The sequence below is a fragment of the Alligator mississippiensis genome, chromosome 1 (genome assembly GCF_030867095.1).
Source record: "Alligator mississippiensis isolate rAllMis1 chromosome 1, rAllMis1, whole genome shotgun sequence".
In the NCBI taxonomy this organism is placed as follows: domain Eukaryota; kingdom Metazoa; phylum Chordata; order Crocodylia; family Alligatoridae; genus Alligator; species Alligator mississippiensis.
Genome location: NC_081824.1, coordinates 414,532,466 through 414,548,326, shown reverse-complemented (window position 1 = coordinate 414,548,326; position 15,861 = coordinate 414,532,466). Strand labels below are relative to the sequence as shown.

Here is a 15,861-nt window from a genome sequence, read left to right as displayed (position 1 = left end):
GGAACTATGAACCAGAATGAACTGTCACAGAACATAAAGGACAGATGCACAGACACAAACACCACAGAACATTTTTCACAGAATACCCACTCCTTCTCTGACTGCACAATCCTTATGCTCAGAGAAATTTTACCAAACAGAATCAGGGTGTCCCCAGTATGTGCAGGGGCAGGGGAATTTCCCTGAAGCTTGACCTGCTCTTGTCAGTCTCTACTCCTTCTGCCCCCTGAACAAATGGGTTACCTTGGTCTGTGCAGGGGGTGTGGATCTTATTCTCAGTCTGATCTTCCCATGTCAAGCTATGCTGCTCCCAACCACTGGACAGACCAGTTATTCCTGTCTGTACAGGCATCAGGGGGCTTCCCTGCAGCTCAACTAGTCGCCAGTCAAGACATGCTACCTCTGTCCCAGTCCAGACTGGAGTCACCCGTTCCTGCAGGGAGCAGAAGCAGCACAGTTCTCCTCACATCGTCCACTCCCCATGTCCTGGTCAAGCCAATTTGCCTCTGCCCCTTGCACAGACCAAGGCAACCCTGGTCTGTTCAACGAGTATGGGCATTTCCCTGTGGCACAACTCCTCCCATCAAGTTGTGCTACCTCTGCCCCCTGCACAGACCAGTGGCTCCAGTCTGTGCCAAGGACAGGGAATAGAAAGGGCAAGAAGAGCACTTCTCTTCACACCTGCCACGCTCTGTAGAATGAGGAGCTGTATTTGGCAGCAGTTGCCAGATGCTCCTTGACAACCTGCCCCCTACCCTGGCAGGGGAGCTCACCAGCCAGGAGGCTGAAATACCTATATTCCCCAGATCCTGACCAACCTCTTTTTCCACTGCTAAGACTGTCATTGAAATGTTTAGCCTGTCCATACCAATGATGTGCAATCCTGCCCTTATGTTTTACATAAGTGACTGAAGGGATCTAAATCTATTGTCTGGTTGCTAGGTTCATGCTGACTGTGAAGCAAGTAGGAGTCCAGTAAATTCTACGGTCTGCATTGGCACAAGACATGATATCTTAGTTTGCCAGGAGTCTCAGCTGGACACAAAAAAATTAGGACTTAATTCACAGACTGTTTTGGTCTTGTCCCAGTACCTGTATCTAATCAGACATTCTTCTGGATATGAATAAACATATATTCCCTGCACATGCCACCCACTGCCTGATTGCCCTCCTCCCATTCACTCCAGCCCCAAGCAGCGCCTTGCAGGCTGGAACTCTGCCAGCCTGCAAGGGGAACCCGTCGTTTCCCACTTTTTTCTGTAATTTTCTTCATAATTGTTCAACACTGTCAAGCATCTTCATGATCCCATTTTTATCACTGTGAAACCAAATGGGGTCATTCCCAACCATGGGGTTGGGAACTGCTATCCAAAGGAGTCACAGGTGGTCTCAGAAATTTCTCTCCCAGGGACAACTGGTATTCCTCTGGCTGATGGGCCATAATTTATCAGACGCCTTTTCTACTGTGTGGTTGTTTTCCCCCATTACAGGCAGACAGTGCCTGGGGTGCCCAACCCAAGAATGGCAATACTTATTGTCATAGTAACACTATCACAAGAGATATTTAGCAGTTACACCTACTTTCTTTTCCTTATTTATGCACCCCTGAGTCCCTTTGATTAAAACCATATGTTCTGGTTTGCCTGGGATAGTCCCAGATTTCAAAGGCTGGTTCCAACTGGGTTAGAAAAATTAAAACAAATCCTGAGGCTGGGGCACAGTCCAGTAGGGAGGTGGAAGTGGCACCATGTGTCAGGCAGCCCTGCCTCCCTGTTGGGCTGTGTCCATGCCCCTGCTGGCAGAACTCTGTCACTGCCTGTGGCAGTGCTGCTAACCTTAACTTTAATTTTTGTCATATAATATATCGGGGTGGCCAGAGTTGCTCATTCTGGGAGCCACATCTGATCCTCCACCAAAGTTCAAAAGGCAGAGAACTGGGGGAGAAGAGGGGACACCTGCTGAGCAACCCAGAGTAGAGGTGATCCCCCTGAAGAGATGTGGGTTTTCCAGAAAATTCTGAGTTGGAAAGCTTTCTGGAAATTTTTCCAATGCCCTAAATAGAGTGTGATCTGATTTAGTATGTTTATTTGACTTATATTTAGTAAGCAAAACTGAAAAAGTACCCCCATGTTCAATTTATGTCCCAATAGCCACAGGTATTTAAGTACCCCCATGTCCAATTTATGTCCCAATAGCCACAGGTATTTGAACTGAAATATTTGATTAGGAAAAAATAAATAAATACAGCACACTTAATATGGTTTAAATGTTATATTCAAACAAATTCAAAGCGTTATGTGGAAAGGCATTATTTTTATTGGAATACTTGTAAAAATGTAAAGACAATACACAATAGCATGTACTTCCCTTACATTGTTTGTTTAAATTTAAGAAAAAAAATGAAGCCACTGAAAACTGTTGACACACTAATTTTAGCACACCCAAAGAACTAACTATGCATGATATGCTGTGGCTGCTTACTTATCTACTTCAACAGAGTTTAACTCTCTTCCAGAGGTCATTGCAGCACCTCCAGTTTCACTGTTACTATCTGTAGAATCACTTGGTGAGGCAAATCTGATTCAGAACTTGAACCACATTCTCTTTTGCTAAATGATGGTTTTACCAATGAGTCTATAGGCAAGGGCAACTTATCACACAGCATCTTCACTAATTGTGCTTCTGACTGATTCTCCAGAAACAAGAGATTTTGAGAAATAGAAACAAGCTTAGTGGTACATCCATCTGTTAGTCTATTCTTCCTTTTTGTCTTGACTGAGCTCAAAGCCTTCCAGTTCTATTCAAAGGGAACTGCTGTTGGTGGAATGCTTAGGATCCTTAGAGCAATCCTGGACAACAGTCGGGAGTTACAGTATCCCTTCCACCACGTGAGAGGAGACATTCTATGCTGCCTACTGAATGATGTCTTTGCTCCAAAGTTTTTTTTTTGTTCAGTACTCAGCAATGTCTGTTATCGCAGCTATTTCGTCAATGTTGGGGACATTCTTAGTTACTTCCATAATTGCATCGAGAACGGTAGATAATTTGTCTGATAAATGTTGCCCTCTGTGTTGAGGATCCCAAAAAGTTTGCTGTCAGATGAACTGGATGAGAGCAAAACTCTGATCTCTTAGTAAACATTTGTTTTAGTACTTCTTTTTTGCATAGAGGTGAAGAAGGCCAAAGCTCAATTAGATTTTCATCCAATTGTCTGAATACTGCTGGAATATTTGAAAGACTTGGTACATCTCTTTCAAGTTTCTTGATATCCACTGAAACTGGTAGTAGCAAATTAAATGGTCCTTGAACTCGAACCCAGAACACATCATTGTCGAGACTACTTCCAAACATTCACAGGAATAATCTGGGATACTGTGTCATCTATTGAAGCACACCGCAAACAGTTCTTTGTGCGCAGCAAACTATGTAAACACTGTAGCTGAGCCCCATCTAGTTTCTCCTGGCAATAAAAAATGCAGTTTCCTTTCCCTGCTTCTCTTTCTGTAATTTCTTCAAAGTCTGATTAGCAACGTGATGATTGTCAATACCTTCACAATCACTTTCCAGTTTGTCAGCATTGTCTTCATTGTATTCACGCTTACTATGTCCTTTGTCAGAAGATTCAACCCATGACCAAGACAGCCAAACACTATTAAATGAGGATACTTTGCCTTTAATACTTGTCATGCAGCTTTCATGTTACTTGCTTTATCAGTTACAAGGGCTTGTACCCTGGAGGGACCTGCACTTCCAATCTCTTCACTCAGTAATTTGGCTATGTATTCACCTGTATGACAAGAAGATTTGGCTGCAGTTGCTTTCAGGAATATTGGTTCAGGTGTTGCTAACATAACGTTCAATAAAGGATTTCCTTGTATATCAGTCCATCCATCTGACATCAGAGTCAGTGATTCTGCTTGGTTATTCAAAGGATTGGTCATTGTTTGAATTATGTCATACTCTCTAAGAGAGAATGTGATAAGAGATAACATGACAGTAACTTATATGATGGGCGAACTAGTTTGTAATGTTCCTTCCAGTATTGACTTTCAGTTATGGAAAGAGGTGGACCACTTGCAAATATAGCTTGAGCTAATGTCTCATCTGCTTTTTCCTGATCTTCTTTTGACATTTTGCCCACAAAGCTTGATAAAATGATTGACTTGCAGTCTTGCACAGCTACCCATGGTGGATCACATACCTGGTGACAGTGATCTTGAAAGCGAGGATCCTGCTGCTTCTTCCCCCAGATTTGGCAGCTCAACATTTTTATTTTCCATTTTTTGTGAATCTGCTATTTAACTTGAGCTACCAGGTTTCTGCAACAAAAGGGGGAAAAAGTTTTTATTTTAGCCTATTCTAGTCTGGCCTCATCCATCAGAAGGAGAAGGAGAAGCAGCAGGGAGCTTGCTTCCCCCCTCCCTGCCATAAAGAACACTCTGCTACTGAACTTGCTGCTCAGTTGCCCTGGGACTGCAGAGTCAAAGGGGAGTATAGCCTGGCCTCTGCCATGGGCCAGAGGACTCAGCTCACTCAGCTGGTTTGAAATAGTTAACTATTTATCTACTATGTAATTAAAAAAGATATTGTTAAGCCTAAGCCACTTTGGGTACTTAGTGCGAGCAGAAAAGCAGGATACAAATATTTTAAATAAATAATAGTCCAGAATTGCATTAATAACTTTTAAAATTATGTTTTAATAGATGCTAGTCTATACTGCGTGTTGTTTAACACATTGATTTGTTTACTTACATAGGATTCCTGTAGTAGACTTTTCTCAGGTGTTGTTCCACCACTTGGTTGTGTTAGCCTTTTGTATATGGCTTGTACTCTTTCAGGACAGTTTCTACACGTCATTAAATGTTTCTTCACTCGTGTTGCATTGTTAGCATACTCCTGCCTGTAATATTTACATCTACCAACTTTCTTCTTTCCTTCAACGGCTTGAACTTCACTATAATGATGCCAACGCACTAGGTTTTTTTCTGATTAGGCATTATGGTGACTACTTCAAATTAAAAGTACTAAAAAAACTAACATATCATATGCAAACACTTCCAACTTCCCCAACTCCAGAAAAGAAATGAGACACTGGTTGGCGTGTTTGCTGAACTGAAAGCGAAACAAAAATTAATCACAGTTTTAGTTTTGCTTTCACTTGCAGTCTGAGATTAAATAAGAATTTTAGCTGTTTTTTATTTGACTTGCACAGCCAATTAGGTGAATTCATAACTTGATTTTTGGTTTGGATTATTATGCGAGTGTATTTAACCTCCTGTTTACAAATCAACAAAACATGTATGTACTCTCTCACATACTTCCTAGGGATAATCACCTGAAAAACATGAATTACAACTTTGAAACTGCCAAGCTTGCCTAAAATTGTATTGGCATCCATTCATCATTACTAATGAAGGTTATGAAGCTGCCTCAGGGAAAAGTGGGAGGGGCTTCAGCCAATTTCCAGAGAGCCACAAGTACCGTGCCAGTGAGCCGCATATGTCTTGTAAGCTATGGCTTGGCCACCGTAGTGTTATACAGAAAACACAACCAGACAAAATAATTCAAAGACACTTAATAAGTCATGTAATCATTACAGTTAAATGTTAAATATATTTATATTCTATATAAAGATTTTTATATTATATACAAAATATTTATATATTTTAAATATATTTATAGTTAAATGTACATCTCTTTCAGATTCATACAATAAAACCTAGCCTTGAGCATCTTGACAGTGCATCCAATGCTTCACTGAAAATTATTTCCATGCCTGACCTAATGTTTCCACACCTTAGTTAATGTTTCTAGATAAGAGTTTAAAAAGCATGCAGCGCTGTGAAATGGAAGCTACATTACTAGGAGCAGATAACAGCAGAACTGCAAAAGTAAGGCTAGCTGGAGTAGTGGAACCATTAAAGACTAGAGGTGCACCAATACATTGGTCCTATCAGATCAGCACCAATATAAGGAAAATTGACTGTATTGGCCATTGGCTTTTTTTGGCTGGTGTGACTGATAATGCCACTGATAAATGCCCCCACGCATGTGTGCAGCCACTGCGCAGCATCCAGGCAGCCAGGAGTGCAGCTGGGTCTGGCTTGTAAATCTGTTGTGGGGGAAGGGGCATGGTGGTGGGCAGATAGAGGCCCTACCCATGAGGGAGGAAATGGAGCTGGGGCAAGGGCAGGGGTGGGGGACTGAGCTGCAAGTGGCTTATCCAGGGGGTATGGGGAGGCAGTGGCAGCTCCCGCTGCTATGCGTACCGTGGGAGGGCATGGGGGGGGGGGGGGCGTGTGTCCCTGGATCTGTGCATGGGGTGAGGGCGGGCTGCAGCTGCAGGCTGGGGGGGTGCCAGGCTCTTCCCAGTGGGGGCTGGGCCCAGGTTGTGCTCGGGGTGAGCAGCAGCAGTGCTGGGATGGGGCTATGGTGAATTCTGGGGTGGCTGCAGCCCCACCCCATAACGCTCTCCAGGGCTGCCCTCCCCCTGACACCCGCCGTTGGGAAGAGCCCAGCATAGCCCTGGCCGCAGCAGCCTGCCCTCATCCCACGTGCAGATCTGGGGGCACACACCCAGCTGCATACTGGAATTGGATTGGTATTGGCCAATATGGCTCATTAAAAATCAGCCATCAGTATCAGCCCAAAAATTCTCTGCACCCCTACTAAAGACCATGACAAAGGCAAGAGGGGCATTCTATGAAATTAAGAGTTTTGAAGAAATCAAGGTTATAGTAAGCCCATGGTGGCCAAACTGAGGCTTGCAAGACACGTGCTGGCAGCATGGTACTTGCAGCTCTCCAGAAATTGGCTGAAGCCCTGCCCCCCACCCCCACCCCCAGGCAGCTCTGGGGGACAGCACAGCCTGGCACCTCCTGCTGCTCCAACCTTCCCCATGGGGAGTGTGCCCCAAGCCCACCCTCCTTCTCTCCCGCCTGGACTGCCAGCTCAGGCACCAGCTGCCGCGGCTGCAGCTACACCGCTTACCCCAGGGCGTGCTCCCCATCGGGAAAGCCAGAGCAGCTCAGAGGCACTGGGGGGGGTGGGGGGTGGAGGGGCAGGTCACCTCCACTCCAGGTTGCTCAGGAGACACCCCACATCACTCTCCAGCTCTTGAACTTCAGCAGATTAGATGTGGCTCCCAGGGTGAGTAACTAGCCACCTCTGTAGTAAGCCATGAAGTCCACTGACTCCCTCATCCCTTCCTGAGCAGAAGCACCAGGGGCTTGGTTTTAAACGTGGGGTGAGCAGGAATCAATGAGGGGTGCAACTGCAGCACTGCATCCCTCTGGACCCACCCCTCCATGCAGTCCTTTGTGTAACAGTTGTGGTCTGTGGTGATGCCTCCCAGTTGCTACTGAATTACCAATCGCTGGGACTAGATCTGAGACCTTAGGCTGTTCCAAAACCCATCTGCTTTTCCTGGGAGAGGGGATTTGCGCCCGGAGGGCAGAAGCCAGACTAAGAAGTCACAGCTCTTATGCTCTAGAATTAACAAGGGCAAATCAAAGCACAATCAGCTTGTATTAAAACAGCGGAGTGGCACCTGGACCGGAGCATCTCGGGGACCTCCGCCCAGGTGTCCGCGACCGGCCGCACCCGAGGAAGACTCAACCCCGGCTCCAAGACGGGCGGGAGGAAGGATGGGCCCGGCCGGGCCTCACCGGGAACCCTGCGGTTGCAGAAAGGGGCGGGGCGGTCAGAGGCTTGAATAACTGAGCACCCGCTCTGGGGGCTGCTCCCAGGAGCCCGCTGCGGTACCTGGGCAACGCCGCGATTTCTTAGCCTCGCTCGTGACTCGCAGCGATTCCGAGTCGAAGGGACGAGCCCGAGCTCGGGAGAAGCGCGGCTGGAGGGGCCCCCAGCCCAGCCCGGTCCGCCTCACACAGACCCACACCCCCTTCCGCGGCCGCTCCTGGGGCCAGGTCGGGCTCCCCGAGACCAGAGGGGCCACGTGCGCAGAGCCAACCCCGCTGGACACACAGAGCAGCCACAGCTCCGCCCTCACGCCGCAGCGCGTGCGAACCTCCTTCGCAGCAGCCGCCAATCTATAGGGCGGCCAGGGGAGGTGCCGCAGCCAGGCGCCCAATGGGAAGGCTAGCAAGGGGGCGGGACTTGCAGCAGCCCACGTGACCCCGGGTGCGAGGCGAGGGGCGGGTGAACTGACTGCAAGGCGCAGCGGCGAGTTCTAGAGTCACGTGACGCGGCCGTGGGGAACCTCCGTCCCCTGTCACGTGACCGGCGCCGCCGGCAGCTCGGGCAGCGCGGGCTGTGGACAGGTCCTTAGAGCGGTGGTGCCCGACGCTCCTCGCCCGCTGTCAGGTGCCGCTGCGCCGATAACGGGCCCCGCGGGGAGAGGAGGGGGGGCACGCGGGGTTGGCCCGTTAGGTTGGGGCCGCTGAGGGGGGGCGCAGACATCGGCCCCTTCTCCTCTGGAGTTGGCGGTGGGGCCTGCTCCCCGTACAGCTCTTTCTGCGTCAGGGCCAGCGGCCGAGGAGTCCACCCCACGGCCGCAGCTCTGACGTAACACCTCGGGCGCTGACCACCCCCCGGAGCCTGGCCGGGCGGGCAGGGAGGAGGGGCCGCGGGGCTGGGTTCGAGCCTCGCAACGAGCGGCTTCAGCTGGAGGGGAGGTGCGCCCTTCCCCAAGGGAGCAGACATGAGCTATGCGGTTGCATACACTTTAGAAGGATACATATTTAGTATTTCAAACCCATTGTGTATATGTGTGCGTGCATATATGTATCATCTTACATATGAATTTATTATTTGGAGAAGACTAGCAATCCTGAACGTTTTTAAATAATTTCTTAATTAAACAAGTGCCCGAGGTTAAATTTAAGGACAACAGTGTTTCATTCCTCCAAAATACAAAGTTATCTGAAGTTGCTCCTACTTTTAGGAGAAGTCAAATTTCAGCTTACACATAATTTACCAGTAGGTCAAATAACACCATGTTTAATTCTTCTCCACAGTCCTTAAAAAAAATAATAATAATGATAACTTGGTGGTGCGGGGGACATGGGCCTGGGGCTAGTCTTTCTTCTCAAGGGTAGTTCATGTGGTGTGGGGGGGTCCATGTGCTAGTCCATGTTCTGCCCTGTGGGGGGCAGGGGACCATTGGTGACCTGTAGAGGGTGCATGCAGGTGCATGTGCACTCCCTGAGTGTGGCAGTGCATCCCCTCAGAAGAGGTGCTGCGTGTCAGCAGTGCCTGTGGGTGGTCGCCGCTTGCCACCACCCCCACCCCCCACCACCAGCGCCATCTGCAGGCAGTCAGCAATCGCCGCTGGCCGCTGCTGTTGCTGCTGGTGGTGTCTGCGGGTGGTTGCCAACCCCCAGTCGGTGCTTGCCACCCCTCCCCCCAGTGCCAACAGCACCAGTGGTGTCTGCAGGAGCTCCCTGCTTACTACTGTCGCTGTGCCCTGCCAGCTGCCAGGGGCACTCAGCATTCATGCAGAGGACCCACCCCTCCTAAACAACCCCCACAACTACAGTCCCTCCGCGCCTACCCACACAGTGACTCACATCTCTCCACACGCACACACCATGTGATAAGGAAACCAAAAGCAAACATTAAAATATATAGATATTCAGGATTTATTTTATTATGATGCTAGAGACACTGGTAGGCTTCCAAATTTCTTTAACATTGTAAATATAGCAATAAAACATTGCCCATCTGATCAATCCCCCTTTCTCTCTGTCTTTTGTTCTAATTGTGGAAGAATGTGGATTTTGGGGTATTTCAAAAAGTGAATTTAGGATGCTGCTTCAGCAGCCTAGCTGACACAAGGGGCTAGTGTCCCCAGATACCAAGTGGCTGGGCCTTAGAAGCTCCTGAGGGCAAGTAGCCCTGAGCTGCTGGCCAGGGCAGGTTTTTATACTGCTGGGGCCAGCACAGGTGGCCTTCCTTGGTCTCCATGTATGTTCCCAAGCAAATTCAGGATGTAAAAATTATGAAAAAAATCTCTCTCTGGGGGGCAACATCTGGTAGTTAGGGCATCTTTTTGAGAAGGGGGTATTGGAATCCCCTTCTTAAGGTATTCTACTTCCTAGTTAAATGTTCTAACTGCTAAGCCATGGGTTGTCAACCAGGGGTACGTGGGAAGGCCCCAGGGGATACATGGCGGTGGCAGGGAGAAGTGGGGGTACATGGGAAGTGCCTGCGTGTTTGGCCACTGTCCCCCCCACTCCATGTCCAGAAGGAATATTTCCCTTAAAAAAGGTTGAAAACCCCTGTGCTAAGCTATTGTGCAAAAAGTGGCATCACCCCTGCCATTCACTTAAATGCTTACTCTTAGAAATGAAGCTAGATGTTCAGGTTGCAAGGGGACAGAGGTGCCTAATATGCAGTTTGAGTCAGATGCCTCTTACCAAGAGGGACAAGAGTTTAGACTTATCCCTATGCTTAGCATTTTCTGTTGTTTAACTTTCTGGATTAGTCTTCCCCTAAGTTTCCTCATAGAACAGGGATGGGCAAATGGCATATCTAGCTAGCGGCCGGACTCCATTTCCTGGCTGCATGGCTGGGGCCAGTTTTCATGGAGACCCCAGCAGCAGCCACACTGTGATAGCATGAGGCAGGGGTTTCTGTGAAGACTGGCCCCAGCAGCACTGGCAGGACGCACGGCAGGGCGGGGAGCTGCATTGGAGCTGGGCTTGGATCTTGCAGTGGTGACAGCATGGTCTGGAGCCAGGACAGAGCCATGAAGCCTGGATGCCCCGGGCAGGGATGTGCAGTCAGCCAATTGCGGCTCTGCCTTGGCTCCTTGCAGTGGTGACAGCATGGTCTGGACCTGGGGCAGAGCTGTGATCTGCCGCCTGCATGTCCTTGCCTGGGGTGTCCAGGCTGAAGATCGTGGCTGTGCCCTGGCTCAGGACCACGCTGGCACCACAGCAAGATCCCAGCCCAGCTCCAAAGTAGCTCCCTGCCCTGCTGTGCACCCTGCCAGCAGGGACAGTGCTGGGGGGGGGGGGGGGGGGACTTGGGGTTATAGCCACCCCTCCCGGTGGTGCCACCACTGCCTGCCTTGCGCAGGTGGCAGCAGCTGAGCCCGACTTGGTCCTTCCCTCAGCACAGCCCCCTGACCAGGAAGAGGCTGGCATGGCCGCTGCCTGCCAGCACTGCTGGGGCCAGTTTCCATGGAAACCTTGGCCCCCGTACTATCACAGTGCAACTGCTGCTGGGGTCTCCATGGAAAGCAGCCCCAGCCATGTGGGCAGGGGCTGCTGGAAAATGGACCGCAAGCCGGACTTTGCCTGCCCCTGCCATACAGTAATAGAGATCCTAGGTGTATAAACTCAGTCAGATTGGATTGCCCTCTTCAGTGTCTTAGGTGTTCTAATGCCTAAATGTAGGCACCTGCATGGCTGAATGGAACCAATCCCTAGGTGCTTTATATCAGGGGTATCAAACTAATAGCTTGGATCCAGCCCATGGAACCATATTGTGTGGCCCACAGGGCTGGTAGAGGGGCTTGGAATTTTGGGATGAGGCCTGCAATAGAAATCTGGGGCATCATTTGCAAGGCATGTTGGGGGGCAGAGATCAACAGCTACATTAACTCCCCCACTGTGGCTGGATTGAGGCTGTGAGGAGCCCTGTACCCTGAATCTGGCCCCGAGGGACCAGGTTAGTTTGACACCCTTGCTTTATGTGGTCAAAAGCCGGTTGTAGAAGGTGATTGGTATATACTTATTTAAATCTTCTCCTGTCAGTCATTAAAGATGGATATAAGGATTTTTTCGTAATTTTTACATCCTGAATTTGCTTGGGGACATACGTGTACAAATAAAACAGTAGCATGCAGGGATTTGAACACGCTTATGTTTGCCATGAGAGATGCCTTATGGTAAGGCCTTGGGGACATAAATGAAAAACTGTTAAAAATTTTGTTTTAAGTGCAAAATACATGACTTCTTGTTATGGAAAAATAACTTTCTAAAAAAATACTAGTAATTTTAGCAATCAGGGCTCATGGTATCTTTTAGACCACCAAGATTTTTGCAAAAAAAATTATTTAATTGCAAACTTTTGGGCACAAACACCCTTCATCAAACATCATGGAAAAGATTGTAAAAGTTCTCCTGGGTAGAAATAAAAGTTCATATTTTATAGGATTTCACAGAGGAATCAGTAGATGGAAAGTTCCTCTGGAAAGGCAGCTCTAGTGATTCCAAGCATTTGATTAATAGTAATAGTGTTTGTGGTTTTATTTGAATATAAGTTGGTGCCTCAAAACTAGTCAAGCAAGACATTACTGTAATAGGATTTTAAAGGAGGATTTTCTTTTCTGTAAATTCTTTTAGTTGTCATCCTCTTGAATGTTAGTTGTGGTGACAGAGTATGTATGCCATGTTTGAGTGACAATGTTTAAATCTGTTTTTCTTTGAAGCAGGGGTGTAGGTTGTAGCCGTGTTGGTCCAAGGAAAGGCAGACAAGGTTCTTTGGGTAAATCTGATATCTTTTATTAGACCAACTAAATAGTTGTGTGTGTACACATGTATATCTATATGCCAATTGCCCATCAAGAATGATGGGGTGGGGGGAGCAGGTGGAGACAGAGCCCTGTGTCCCCCCCTCCCCCCTTCTTGTCTGCCGCTTGGGGTCTGGGCCTGCTTCCCCCTTCCCTGCCATGGCGGGGGGAGGGGGAGGGGAGGAGCAGACCCAGGCCTAGGCCCAATATGAGGGGTGTGGGGGAGGACCAGGCCTAAGGGTGGGGAGAAGCTGGCCTGCCATGGGGGAGCAGCAGGGCCCGGGCTGATGCAGCGGCAGTGGGTGAACAGGAGGAGTGGGCCTGGGCCTGAGGAGGGAAGAGGGCCCGCTCTTCCCCTCCCTTCGCTGCTGCCATGTTGGGTCAGACCCACTGCTTCCCCCTCTCCCCCCTGTGTCAGTGTCAGGCCCGGCCGGGCCCACTCCTTCCTTCCCCCCACCGCCTCTGTGTTGGCCTGGGCTCACTCTTCCCCCACCACTGTGGCGCCCCCTGCTCTTCCCTCCGCATCAGGCCTGATCCTCCCCCCCTGCAGGAAGCAATGATGGAAGGTGGGTAGGGGCTCTGGTAGCCTCATCCCCCCCTCCGCTCCATCATCGTCGCTGCCTCCGGGGGGGGGGGGGGAGGGCGAGGCCAGCACAGCTGGCCCCACCCCATTCCATCCCCTGTCTCCGCCATCATGGTGGCACTCTGCTGCTGCACCACTACCACCTGGCCCAATGCTGTATTCGTACTCTGATTGGTTGTTTCAATCAGCTAATCAGAGTATGAATAAAGCATTATGGACAGACAGACAGATTAAGGCTTTTATAATATTAGAACTATGTAATACTAGTACAACTATTTAGTTGTCTAATAAAAGATATCAGATTTACCATAAGAACCTTGTCTGCCTGTTGTTCTTTGAAGCGTATTTTTATTTGGTTTATAAAATAGTTAGGATTCAATAGAAAAATCCTTTTATAAAGATTTCCTTTAAAGTTATACACAGCAGAGTAAAATAAAGCATGTTAAGTCATTGACAATCAGCTTGCAAAATCTTTTGTGAGAAGCATTCTAATGAAAAATGCCAATGAATGACTGAAGGGTTCATTAGAGACTTTGTAATATTTGTTTTTCAAATTTGTATTGTTTTTTTTTCTTTCATTTATTTGTTATATACGAATCGTAGTAAGCTTTTTATTTTATTTTTCAGCGCAATGTTTGGAAGCTCCGGCTTTATTCTCTTCCTGTCTGTCTTCCTTTTGCTTGTTTCTTTGAATTTCAATGGAGCTGAAACTAACATAGCTCTGTGTTTTTGCCCATGTTTGTAAACTGGCATCATTAAAATAATCCAGTCATGTCACCCCAGTCCTCAGAACAGGAGTTATTGAATTAAACTCTTTCTCCTGGCTTGTTCTGTAGTACTTGAACACTAAGAATTCCAAGTTCTGTGTAGTCTTACTTTAAGGTATTGGTCAGGTGTTGATTGCTTTTTAAGATGATTGCTTTGCTTAGAAATGAAAATGTGAACACTGTGTCCAGATGCAACTTTTCCAAAAATATTTGGCACAGTAAATATTTGAACTTGTAGGTCAGGTGGGATTGTTGGAGTGTGGATCAGTTTTCATAGCAGTTCAGAATTCACCTCTCCATGATGCCTATGAGAACTAAACAATAGTTATGCAGCTGGTGTACAGTGACAACTATTTTTGTGCTGATCACAATATCTTGTTATTCTCTTGTGTTCTGTTGTGCATTCTCTTAAAAATATAAACTCCTAAGGACAGGGCTGTCTTTTGCATTCTGTAGCAGATAAATATAAAAATGGAACCGAGGCCTCTTGATTATTACCACAATATAATAATCAAACACTGCCTTTCTGATGGAAATAGAGCCAAGAGGAATAACTAAACCAAGACTGTGTGACCTATGCTACAGCATGTCGTGTGTGCTGTTATAGCAGTGTGGAGTTTCCTCTGGGATATTCCTGAAAACTTATGATTTGCACACAGAAAGAATCTGGGGTTATATTTAGAACATGGCTAGGGGAATAAATATAAAACTTGTTGTCTAAGCTGCTGGAAGGTGTCCGGCAATTGTCAGGGGACTCTGAACTTATGATGGACTGTGCTTTGCAGTTTTAATTACATATTAGATAAATCAGTAGCTTTCTAAAAAATACATTTTTTGTCCTTTTGTTGTTTTGTTTTTTAGACATAAATATTTTTCAAAAACCATTAAGGGACCTGCATTTGAAATTTCAGAGAATAATCAAAGTTGTTAAGCAGCTTGTATTCCTTTTTAAATGAAAAAGAATGGAGCTATGGCCGTGTTAGGATTTTTCTGTGGACATCAGTGAAACTGTGGTGTGTTCAACTAACTGAATAGAAGCTAAAATACTTGGATATGCTTTTAAAACTGAGGAATCATTAGGTCAGATAAATATAAAATCATGAATCATGATTTTTGGACCTGAGAGATCTGTTAACTTTAGTGAATGTGATAGTTAAATTTTAACTATCTTGCCAGAGATTGAGCTGCATGTTGGCATGGTTTTACAGACTTCTGAACGTAACTGTTTCTGTGCCATTTACAGTAACTGGAGGTTGTTTATAGTTAACTGGAGGTTGCATCTACTTTGATTGCTTAGTTTGAGCCTTGAGTTCACAAGTCACCCAGCATGGCAGTTGAATTAGGCCTTATCTGCATTCAAGAGCATTATATATAAACTAGCCAATTGCCCATCAAGAATGATCGAGGGGCGAGGACAGAGTACTGCCACCCACAACCCACATCGCCACCTCCTGGGGGGTCAAAGCTTGCCCACCTATGCCCTCCATTCCCCTCTGCTATCACCCCTGGAGAACTCCCTTCTCGTCAGTCCAGAGGCAGAAAAGGATCTTGGAATCATTATTGATGCGAAAATGAACATGGGCCGGCAGTGTGGGGACGTGGTCAGGAAGGCCAACCGCACCTTGTCATGCATCCACAAATGCATTTCCAACAGGTCCAAGGAGGTGATTCTCCCCCTCTATGTGACACTGGTCAGGCTGCAGTTGGAGTACTGCATCCAATTCTGAGTGCTGCACTTCAGGAGGGATATGGACAACATGGAGAGGGTCCAGAGGAGGGCTACTCACATGATCAGGGGGCAGCAGGGCAGGCCCTACGAGGAGAGGCTAAGGGACCTGAACCTGTTCACCCTCCACAAGAGAAGGCTGAGGGGGGATCTAGTGGCCGTTTACAAACTAGTCGGGGGGGACCAGCAGGCATTGGGGGAGTCCCTGTTCCCCCAAGCATTACCAGGAGTGACTAGAAATAATGATCACAAGCTGGCAGAGGGTAGATTCAGACTAGAAATCGGGAGGCGCTACTTCACTGTC

General features: G+C 47.6%; 2 protein-coding genes across 6 annotated transcripts in view; one reads left to right on the top strand and one right to left on the bottom strand.

Annotated features, from left to right (window-relative positions):
- LOC109286380 (uncharacterized) overlaps positions 1–8,087 on the bottom strand; it is a 74,651-nt gene extending 66,564 nt beyond the window's left edge. The window contains exons 1-3 of one of the 4 annotated variants that reach the window (XM_059729974.1): positions 7,765–8,087; positions 4,753–7,675; positions 4,202–4,319 (exon numbers count right to left, since the gene is read on the bottom strand). The gene's annotated coding sequence lies outside the window, so the exon portion shown is untranslated. Of the gene's footprint in view, positions 1–4,201; positions 4,320–4,752 lie in introns of all 4 variants that reach the window. The other 3 variants (XM_059730069.1, XM_059730010.1, XM_059730040.1) reach the window with 3 other exon arrangements.
- Positions 8,088–8,187: 100 nt separating this feature from the next.
- The window catches only part of RCBTB1 (RCC1 and BTB domain containing protein 1), a 44,615-nt gene continuing 36,941 nt past the window's right edge, over positions 8,188–15,861 (top strand). For both annotated transcript variants that reach the window (XM_006259561.4, XM_019500431.2), the window contains exon 1: positions 8,188–8,325. The gene's annotated coding sequence lies outside the window, so the exon portion shown is untranslated. The remainder of the gene's footprint in view (positions 8,326–15,861) is intronic.